Below are 9,452 nucleotides of genomic sequence, written 5' to 3' on the forward strand. Positions count from 1 at the left end.
ATTTGGTTAGCCCATTATTATATAGTCTCCATTGGAATATTGTATTTGTTAGAGTACCCCCCCCCCTGGTTATTGTTAAACTTTCGTATATCAATTATTTATATAAAAATATGATTAATTTTATTATCGAAAATACTATTAATAGGAGTAATGATCACACTTTCTCCTTTTGCACAAATCTCTGATGTGTTGAAGTTGCTGCAGGAAGCAGATGAGACTACTGAAACAAGTTAAAGAAAATTACTTTTTCCTTACCATACGGCTACAGATTTACTAATATTTCATTTACAAACTGCGATCGATTTTAAGCTCTCATTTTCGCAAAAAATAAAAACTTTATTATAAAATTCTTCTTTTCATCCAGTTTGGTGAAAGTGACTTCGAGTTGGCACCACTGACATCTTATCCTTCCGCTATTTTGGGGACCGACCGGCATCGAAAATGAAAAATACTCATTTGTGTACGTGTGTAGCACAAAGTCTTATCTCTATAAACTAATATGAGAATTGTCTTTTGCGCACCTTCACACGGTTCCGGATATATCACGCAATTTTCATTTATCTTCTAAGGATCAAAGCCCACTTGTGATTGGACAGTGCACCCTACACAACCAATCACAAACAAATTGCTTTCTTATTGAGCAGATTTTTTTCAACTATCAATTGTCTGGACTGTTTTACCGAAGACATCGGTACGGACGGATCATCTGAAAAGGAAGTGTCATGAATTGCAAGAACTTCATCTTTTTTTAATTAATTCAACATCAGGACTTGATCGTTTAGTGTAGCAACAAGACACTGTAAGGAAAATTATTATGTAGCTACATAGGAGCCCAAAATCGACGCATTTAATTCATACCTATTACCGGAGGTCAATTTGTGGAACACAGTAATGAGGAAGTTATAGTTAGAAACCTAATACGAGAAACTAGGTGACACACATACAGAGGGGAGAGAGAGAAAGGAAGACGTAAAACAACTTGTAATTAGTTACTGATAGCCTAGACGTGACCAACTATGTTGCTACCAATCCTTATTCAAATCTTCTCCGACGTTTGGATGACGATTGGCAATGCATGTCATGTTACCTTGGTATGTAGATTATTAGAAGTATCGTATGAAGTGTCTGTATTATGTTAGTTCAAACCAACGATAGCAAAACATTATGAAATAATCATACTCTATTCTTCAGGAATATCACTTCAGGTTTCGCTTCGGGGGTTGGATTCTACACTAATATCAAAAATTACACATTTTTCATTAGTACGTGGTGTTACAAGAAAATTTTACGGCTTGAGCCGCTATGCTCAACAGCAGGGCCTAGGTTTGCCTGCGAGTGAGAAAGGGAAACCTTGTTCTGTACTACAAAAATCATAGCAATTTCTTTGTTCAGTAGAAAGTGGCAGCCTGATGAGTGAAGACCTAGGTTTGGTGCTCGGCGGATTAGAATTTTGTAAAATGGATGTAAAAAGGGCACTTTTTATGAAAATCAGGAAATTAGCTTCGGAGACTTATGAACTCTTTACAATAGTTTGTGGGGATAAATGTCCGAGCTGGTCAAATGTTTTTATCTGATCACAACAGATTTTAAAATTGTCGCCAATGCGTCGAAGACGAATCCCGGTCCGGACGGAGTTCAACTTTAAAATTAATGAAAACACTGTGAAAGTTGGTGATTCATTGTGCTCTGACCGTAGACTTACAATTAAGAAGATGGCTGATGAACTGAATTTAAATCTTTACGCGATTCAATCAATTTTAACTGAAGATAAGAACATGCATCAAGTGTTCGCGAAATTCATTCCCGCTTATTGAGGCTGAAACTGACCCAGATTTATTAAATACGGTAATTACAGACGACGAATCGTGGATCTATGGGTCTGATTTAGAAACAAATCTGCAAAATTATTGCCAAGGAAGGGTTCAAGTTTGCCAGAATAGAAAAAAAGAGCGACAATGTCAGTCGATTATGGAGACATTGTTTCTTTTCTTCCTTTTTTCACTCTACTAGTATCATACATTACGAATTTGCCCCTATGGTACAGAACTACACGGGCTCGGGCCTCCAAAGCATATATCACTTCGGGCTTGAGCCGTAAATTTTTAAATATACAACCATATTTCTCGGGCCCTTTCGGGTCTAACTTTGTAAATATACTGTACACGATCTTTATTGATTGTTTTCTGGAGAACTTTTAAAGAACTACAAAATTAAACCCCTAAGACTTTAAATAAAAATACATTTTTGCGTTAATTGTAAGGTTTCTGTAATTCGGACCTATTTGGGGCTCATTTGATTATTACAGAGACACGGGCCGGGCTTGGGCCTAAAGGCTAAAACATATTCCGGACTCGATCGTGCTTCACATTATAAATTCACGGGCCGGGCTAAAAATTCCGGCCCGTGCAGTCCTCTACCCTAGAAGCCCAAGTCAACCAGGAGTATTATAAAAATATTCTTCAGCGTTTGCGCGAAAATGTGCGGAAGGAAAGACTTCCACTCTGTTGAGACAAGAATTGAGTCCTCCACCACGATAACGTAGTGAATCATCGTGTATTCTCGACCATGAAGTTTTAAGCCAAATTCCAAATTCCTGTGCCTTCGCAATCTTCTTATTCCCTTTAGCCCCAACCACATTCTACCTACCACAATTGTTTCCAGCCAACTGCACAACTGGGTATTAGTATCAAATTCGTGAGTGTGGACAAGGAATTCTGTCTGTCAATCAGATTTTCAAGGGATGGGTCAGTAACTCCAATACCATGCAAAACATTACCAGTATCAGAGTACATAACTATGTAGCGTGCAAATGTATCAACAAGTGGTACATTGGGATAATAACCAAACTGTTCTCAGAAGGAAATGCTGCTGCTATATTCATGCACCCTCATGGTCCTTCTGCATCATCTACACAGTCACTTGTTTGGTGCCTTTCACGAATGTTCTCTGTCAAGTAGATGTAACCACAGCCAAAGGACCAACATACAAACTGTCAGAAATTTCAAGCAATTTAGTGAGAACAGAGAACAGTATATATGCAAAAGTAGATTTTCAACTGTACATACTGTAACTGTGCTTTTATTTCTTTAGCTTACGCCAATATTATTTTCATATCTGGGTACTTTACATGTCACAAACTGAAATAAAACATTCAACTCACTTTTTTTTTCGGTTCTTACGCATCGCCCGTCACCATTTTTTTTACTATTGAATTGCTACGTTGCTACCGTTCTTCACACATAATTTCATGCAAATTCTGATGGAGTCTGATGTGTTTTTGCAATTACAATGTTAGGTGTTTTTTATCGGCAGTTTTTAAACTTACTTATGATTTTCTCTTTTCTTTCTATCGTCCAGACCAAGAACGAACATTCTGAAATGTTCAAGACAAAGGAAGAACATTCTAGATAGTTCCAGACACGGTAAATACACATTCTATCTACAGAACTCTAAATAAACGTTAAACTCGAATGTTACGTAAAGTCTAGGAACGTTCTGTTCAATCAGATAAAGAAGAAAAGCAAAGAACTAAGTCTCCAAATGTGATATTGCTAATCCCTTGAGGTGATATCTATTGGATGCTATCGCTAATCTAGTTATGGGATAATTTTGTCCTAGCATCATGTGGTATATTCTCAACTAATCACAAATTTGGTACTTTTTTTTTTATGGTTCTTATGAATTGACCAAACTTTTTTTTTTTTTTTTTTTCACGCAAATTGAGAAGGGGACTGATGAGTTTTTGCAATTATAATGTTGGGCGTCTTTTATCTGCTGTTTTTTCTAACTTACTAATGGTTTTCACTTTTCCTTCTACCGTTGCAAGAACAACTTTTATGTATCTGTAAAGTACATTTAAAGAGGAAACAAACAAAATAGTTCACGTTCCTATGTTAACTTTGAAGAAAGTTACACCCTCTTTTCAATATGCCATTAGCTCTCGCGACTACTATTTCTCACGTTACAGACTTCAATTTCAAAGGTCCATAAGTCCAGAACCAATGACCAGATTTTCAACAAACGGTTTGCAGTTTTGGATTCAGCATCACAAACTACATAAGTACATGAAATTTCATTTCATTCTGAGGCAAGTGGGTGTCAAATGAGACAAATCCTGGCTAAAGTGACGTGGAATGACTCTTTTGAAATTACAAGCCCAGTTTTAAAACTTTTCCGTCACACCACGAATATTATTACACTATTGAGTAATCCTGTTATTGTGTTCCACTCGGAGCAAATATGAAAGAAGGGGTCCACAATCAACTCAACCTTCCCTAACTCTAGCAAATTGACATTCTATGCAATAAAAGTAGTAACGATCCTGACCTACATTGGTCATTTTGTGCCTTCATTAATGTCTGGAACCTTTAACATTGACAATAGGTCGACAAAATAATAAATACCACTATAATTTGCCCCTAGGGTAGAGAACTACATGGGCTCGTGCCTGCAAAGCATGTATCACTCCGGGCTTGAGACGTAAATTTTTAAATATACAACCATATTCCTCGGGCCTTTTGGGTCTACTACAAACTGATGGCTAAGAGATCACAACTAGCAATAATTTCATCTGAAAAGTGAAGGTTTTTGAAATGTTCAAACCTTCCACTATATCTTGTTTATATATACACATGGTTACCACAAATTACTGTGTATATTAGAACAGATCTACGTGTATCGACGACTTTAATAAAACTTTGACTTACGATCCTTGTGGATGGGAATATCCTTCGTGGCACACAAAGCTTTCGCAAGTGAAGATGAAGCAGCTCAGAATTTGTTGTACCAAAGGTGTATGGGTGGACACCATATTTACACGCTACTATAACTTAAGTACGAATTGCAGCTTCTTCTGAAATATTTAAACTTTACTCGTGCAATAGTAACAATTGGACGTTTTCAGGCCTTGACATTCTTAAAACTCCACGCAAGTCTTCCTAATAAAGGGTGAAAATCGTAAAGTGCAAAATAACAATCCCCTTCACCTCTACCTAAATTTGCGGGGACTCCCCTGAAACAACCACAGAAACAAAAGTTTTATTAGCTGCAGGTGCAGAATAGTCCGCAACTTAAAAAAAAGAAAAAAAAATCCATTCTTCAAATAATTTATTAACATGTTCTGGACTGTTATTATCGTGGCGCATGCCAAAACAACTGCGTAGATTGACAATACGTGTGCAAACTGGTATGCTTCCTTTTACACGTGTCTTATGTCATTAAAATGGCTGTGAAAAAAAGCGGCTAATGTTTTAACAGAAGGGGTCCACCAATTGTTTCTAAAAAATGTTGCAATTTTGGTCACTTCTGTTCACATTAGATTATTTAGGTTAGGTTGGGTTAGGTTAGTTTATGCTAGATTGTATTAGTGCAGGGGTCCAACATAATTTTCCAAAAAAAGGATAGAATTTCGCTTACTTCTACTAATATTAGGTTAGATTTGGTTACGTTATGTTAGGTCTAAGCATACTAGCATACTTGCATCATCCATTTCTCCCGTAAATTTATGTGTTTTTTACGTGCTTTTGGGCCCCTTCTGCTAAACATAACCCCAAAATAGATTGTGCTAGGTGGCCACTAAAAGCGAGAATGCTATCTAACACAGTCAGGGATGAAACGCAGCGGAGAGTCCGCGAAGTAGGGCGGAAATGCATCAGCAACGAAGAGAATGCGCATAAACGACGATACAGCAAAAAACCACTTTGTATCACAGACGTTATTTATCACTTTTGTAATGGTTTCACACTAGTAGCTCTACATTTACAAATATAAAATTGCCTACATGTTTCATACATCGTGCGGAAATACGCAGCCAATTGAAATTGGTGTTACACAGTCCTATTCAATCCGAGCTCCTCCGTGGCTAAGCGGTTAGCATACGCGCCTTTGGCGTGGGAGACCTGGGCTCGATTTCCGGCGGAAGCTTATGCGGTTCGGATTCCACGTTAATCAGTAGGTCCCGTCCCATATAGCCTCGCTGCTGAAAGGAACGTTAAACTCTAAATCAACTCACGAAGTCCTATTCAATATGCACTAACTCATTTAACCCCAGTATAGCCCTTGTAATTGCTCGACACTAGTACCATTACACTTGTAAACAAATACTAGTTTCCAACTGTACAGAAATGCACAGTGAAAATTAATATAGTAGACCGGGTTCGATTCCCGGTCGGGACACTCGGTCAAAAAATTGTAAAGGCTTTTTCGACCAGCCCTCCTGAGTGAGGTTTTTCTCATTCACACGGGGTTAAGTTCCAAAGTTGGTCGCCCGTTTCAACCAAAATTTTGAAAATTTACCAGGAAGAAATGAATAATTTGCTTGTTTGTGTGCTTGATAATGTATGAGAGCGAAAGTTGTGTTTATTTTCTTATATAAACGGTTCTAAACATGGAACTATTTGGCAAGCGGAGGGTACTACTTGGCGGAAGGTTACTTCATGGTAGGTTTATGGGAATGTAATGAGCATTTGTTTTGTAAACACGGCTGGTAATAATCAGGAAAATGTATTGAGAGTAAATAAGTCATGGCTTGGTAAATCTAAAAATAAATTGTAGAAAATGCAGTAAAGAAATAAATGTGAAGAAAGTTATACTTAACAATGTAATGGTAACATAACCAACACGGCGGCAAGGTTCTAGAACACAGGGCCCCCTTCCCGTTCAGTTGTAATAAGGACAGAAAACAATGTGCCCTCCGGGCTATATCCCGCGTTCACTCGCGTTCAATACTAAACTTTGTTACATAAAGGAAGCTATCATTACGCTTTTAGCCAAAAGCTAGGCGGACGACAAGTTCGGAAAAGATGCCTTCACACGAGGCAAATACCGGTATGGTACCGCACATGCAGGCCCCACGCCACTTCCTTTATTTCCTCCGATAGCGTGATCACCAAGGGACCTAACGGGTGAATATTGGCATAGATGCTGAAAGCAGAGAAATCCAATTCCTAATCTTAATATCGTAGACAATCCTCTTTCATGTACAATCATTCATTTAACCACAAAATTACAATTTTTATGACGAATTAATCTGCACCAGTTCCTCTTGATACACAAAATTATCAAAATAATCCTTCGAGTTCATTTTGGGAAGGTACCCCCCGGTTCCTCTATCTAGGAAAGTTTAATATTTAATTCATACAGTACTATCGAGCGAGCGTAAGCGAGTAAAGACGGGTTACAGCCCCGCAGGGCACGTTATTTTCTGTCTATTCTAGCTAAATGGGAAGGGGGATCTGTGTCATAGAACCTTGCCGTTTGTTTCTCGCCCAATCTTGAACATCTAAAATCTCCAGTGTTACTTCACAAAATATAGCTGAGCGAGCGAAGAGGGTTAGGAAGCCCCGCAAGGCTCGCTGTTTTCTACCTTTATCACAATTTAGACAAAATCTAGGTACTTAGCCCTGGAGCTATGAAACGAGTTGGGGGAGATTCTAAATGTCATGCAAATATAAACTCTTTCGGGATGCAGATCAACGTTCGGTTGTCTTGACATACAATTGCGAACATACCTGAAAAAACAACTATACTACGTGCCGATCCTTTGACAGATATATTTGTCCCATGTATAAAAACAAATTCCTTATGAAAACTTTGTCCATCAAAATTACATCATTTTGTATAAAAGTGCATAATATACTCTCTTATGAAACTACCAATCCTCCAACTGGTACATATCCCGGTCAAATAGAAGCTTGACAGAAAAATGTCAACAATGCAGCACAGCAATGAATCACTATCATATGTTCCTCCAGCCAGGGTTGCCATGCTGAGAGTTCGAAAACAATGTGTGATACACTTCACTCAGGGCATCATTCCGTACAGACATCATCGCGTAATGTACACCAAAGCATATGGAACCCGTAGATTCTGTACCGCGATCTCAAAAGCTCTCCATTGGCTTCTGTCTTTAGTCAACTAAATTCAAACTTTATTTTGTATTCCTATTTCTGCGAGTTTCACCTTAATATTGTCCTACCATCTGTGCATGGTATCCGGTGTTCGAAGTGGGAAAAAAGCAGAGGCCGTATGTTTTATTATGATTTTGAATTAACATACCAGCTATTTAAATATTGTTTTGATAACAGAAAAAACAGAAATGGTATGTCCTCACTACTGAAAAACCAGAGGCGGTATGGCATATCGCCGCATACCATCTCACTTCGACCACTGATGGTATCCCTAATGGACATTTTCCGATTGGATTTCAGCTAAAAATTTGAAAGTGTTCGTACTTTCTTCTATTTTCTTCAATTCTGGTTACACTTCTGCCCGCCTGAAACTTCCAGATTTGAAGATTCAGTCTGCTTTCATTCCTCAGAATAAGCGACCATATTTTGGAACCATACAACACAACAGGCGTGATTTTCATTTTATATATGTTAAGCTTTAAATTCCTCGACTGAATTCAGGAAGACAGATTTTGAACTAAATAATAACACGAATTTCCAGCTTTCAATCGATATCAAGGGGGAATAAGTTAGGTCAACAACCGATCTCATGGTAAACACGTGGTCGTACTAATTTTTGAAATTTTTTTAACTATAAAAGAGAACGTGATAGACCACACAAAATTATAGTGGTATTTATAATTGAGGGGGTGGGCGAAACAGTGGTCTAACCCACAATTTTAAAAAATGGAGAAAAATCAAGTTAAACACATGTCAATTAAGTTAAGCACATGTGCTTTTTGTACAAAATATACCAACGGCAACCACAAGTGGTTGAATGTGTTATACATTGTATCCTTGTCGCCAAAAGTGCCTTTACATCGCCGTGACGGGTATGTGACCGCGCAGTACTCTAAGAAAGGGATTGTTGCATAAGAATTTGTGATTAATTTTGAAGAGTTTTTATTTTGGCTAGGGAAATAACGTAGGTATAGAGAGTAAAGGCACAGATTTCAAGCATCAGTGCACTGCCATCTGTTTTTCAATTTATTGCCTTATATGTTAAGTTAAAAACCACAACATCTGTTACTGATAGCGTAGATCATCTTACTTTTTAAAATTGCCAGTTTAGCTTATTTGTCCAAACATTAATCTCCAGACATGATGTAGAGAGAAGAGAAAGAAAGAGATACAACATCTGTAAGATTTATGTAATTCACTAAGGAACTATAGGGACCGACTGAGCTAATTACTGCTACTAGCCAGTGGCATCCAGTGGATTGTGGTTTCGGGTGTTGCAGTACGAACGATAAGAGACAGAAGATATAAAGTTGACTCATTGACTAATCAGCATAACTTTAGATGCAAATGCTCTGTAACATGTTAGATTAAATAAAATTCTGTTTTAAAAAAATAAAAAATGCAGAACATTTTATCCGGTTAATCGCCTTAATTAATTAGTAAGTTCATTCTCCTTTCTTTGATTGGAGCAAAATCTGTCTAATACATGCTGGTTGAACTCTGGTATTCTTATTGTCAGGTCGTTTTCGATGAAAAGCATAACCA

The 9,452-nt window shown here is 37.7% G+C and overlaps 1 protein-coding gene across 1 annotated transcript in view; it reads right to left on the reverse strand.

Moving 5' to 3' along the window:
* LOC145666298 (zinc transporter ZIP1-like) overlaps positions 1-7,765 on the reverse strand; it is a 32,875-nt gene extending 25,110 nt beyond the window's left edge. Inside the window, exon 1 of the mRNA XM_081733377.1 lies at positions 7,509-7,765. The gene's annotated coding sequence lies outside the window, so the exon portion shown is untranslated. The remainder of the gene's footprint in view (positions 1-7,508) is intronic.
* Positions 7,766-9,452: the final 1,687 nt, after the last annotated feature.

Source organism: Thermobia domestica, chromosome 12, assembly GCF_964235325.1.
Source record: "Thermobia domestica chromosome 12, izTheDome1.hap1.1, whole genome shotgun sequence".
In the NCBI taxonomy this organism is placed as follows: Eukaryota; Metazoa; Arthropoda; class Insecta; order Zygentoma; family Lepismatidae; genus Thermobia; species Thermobia domestica.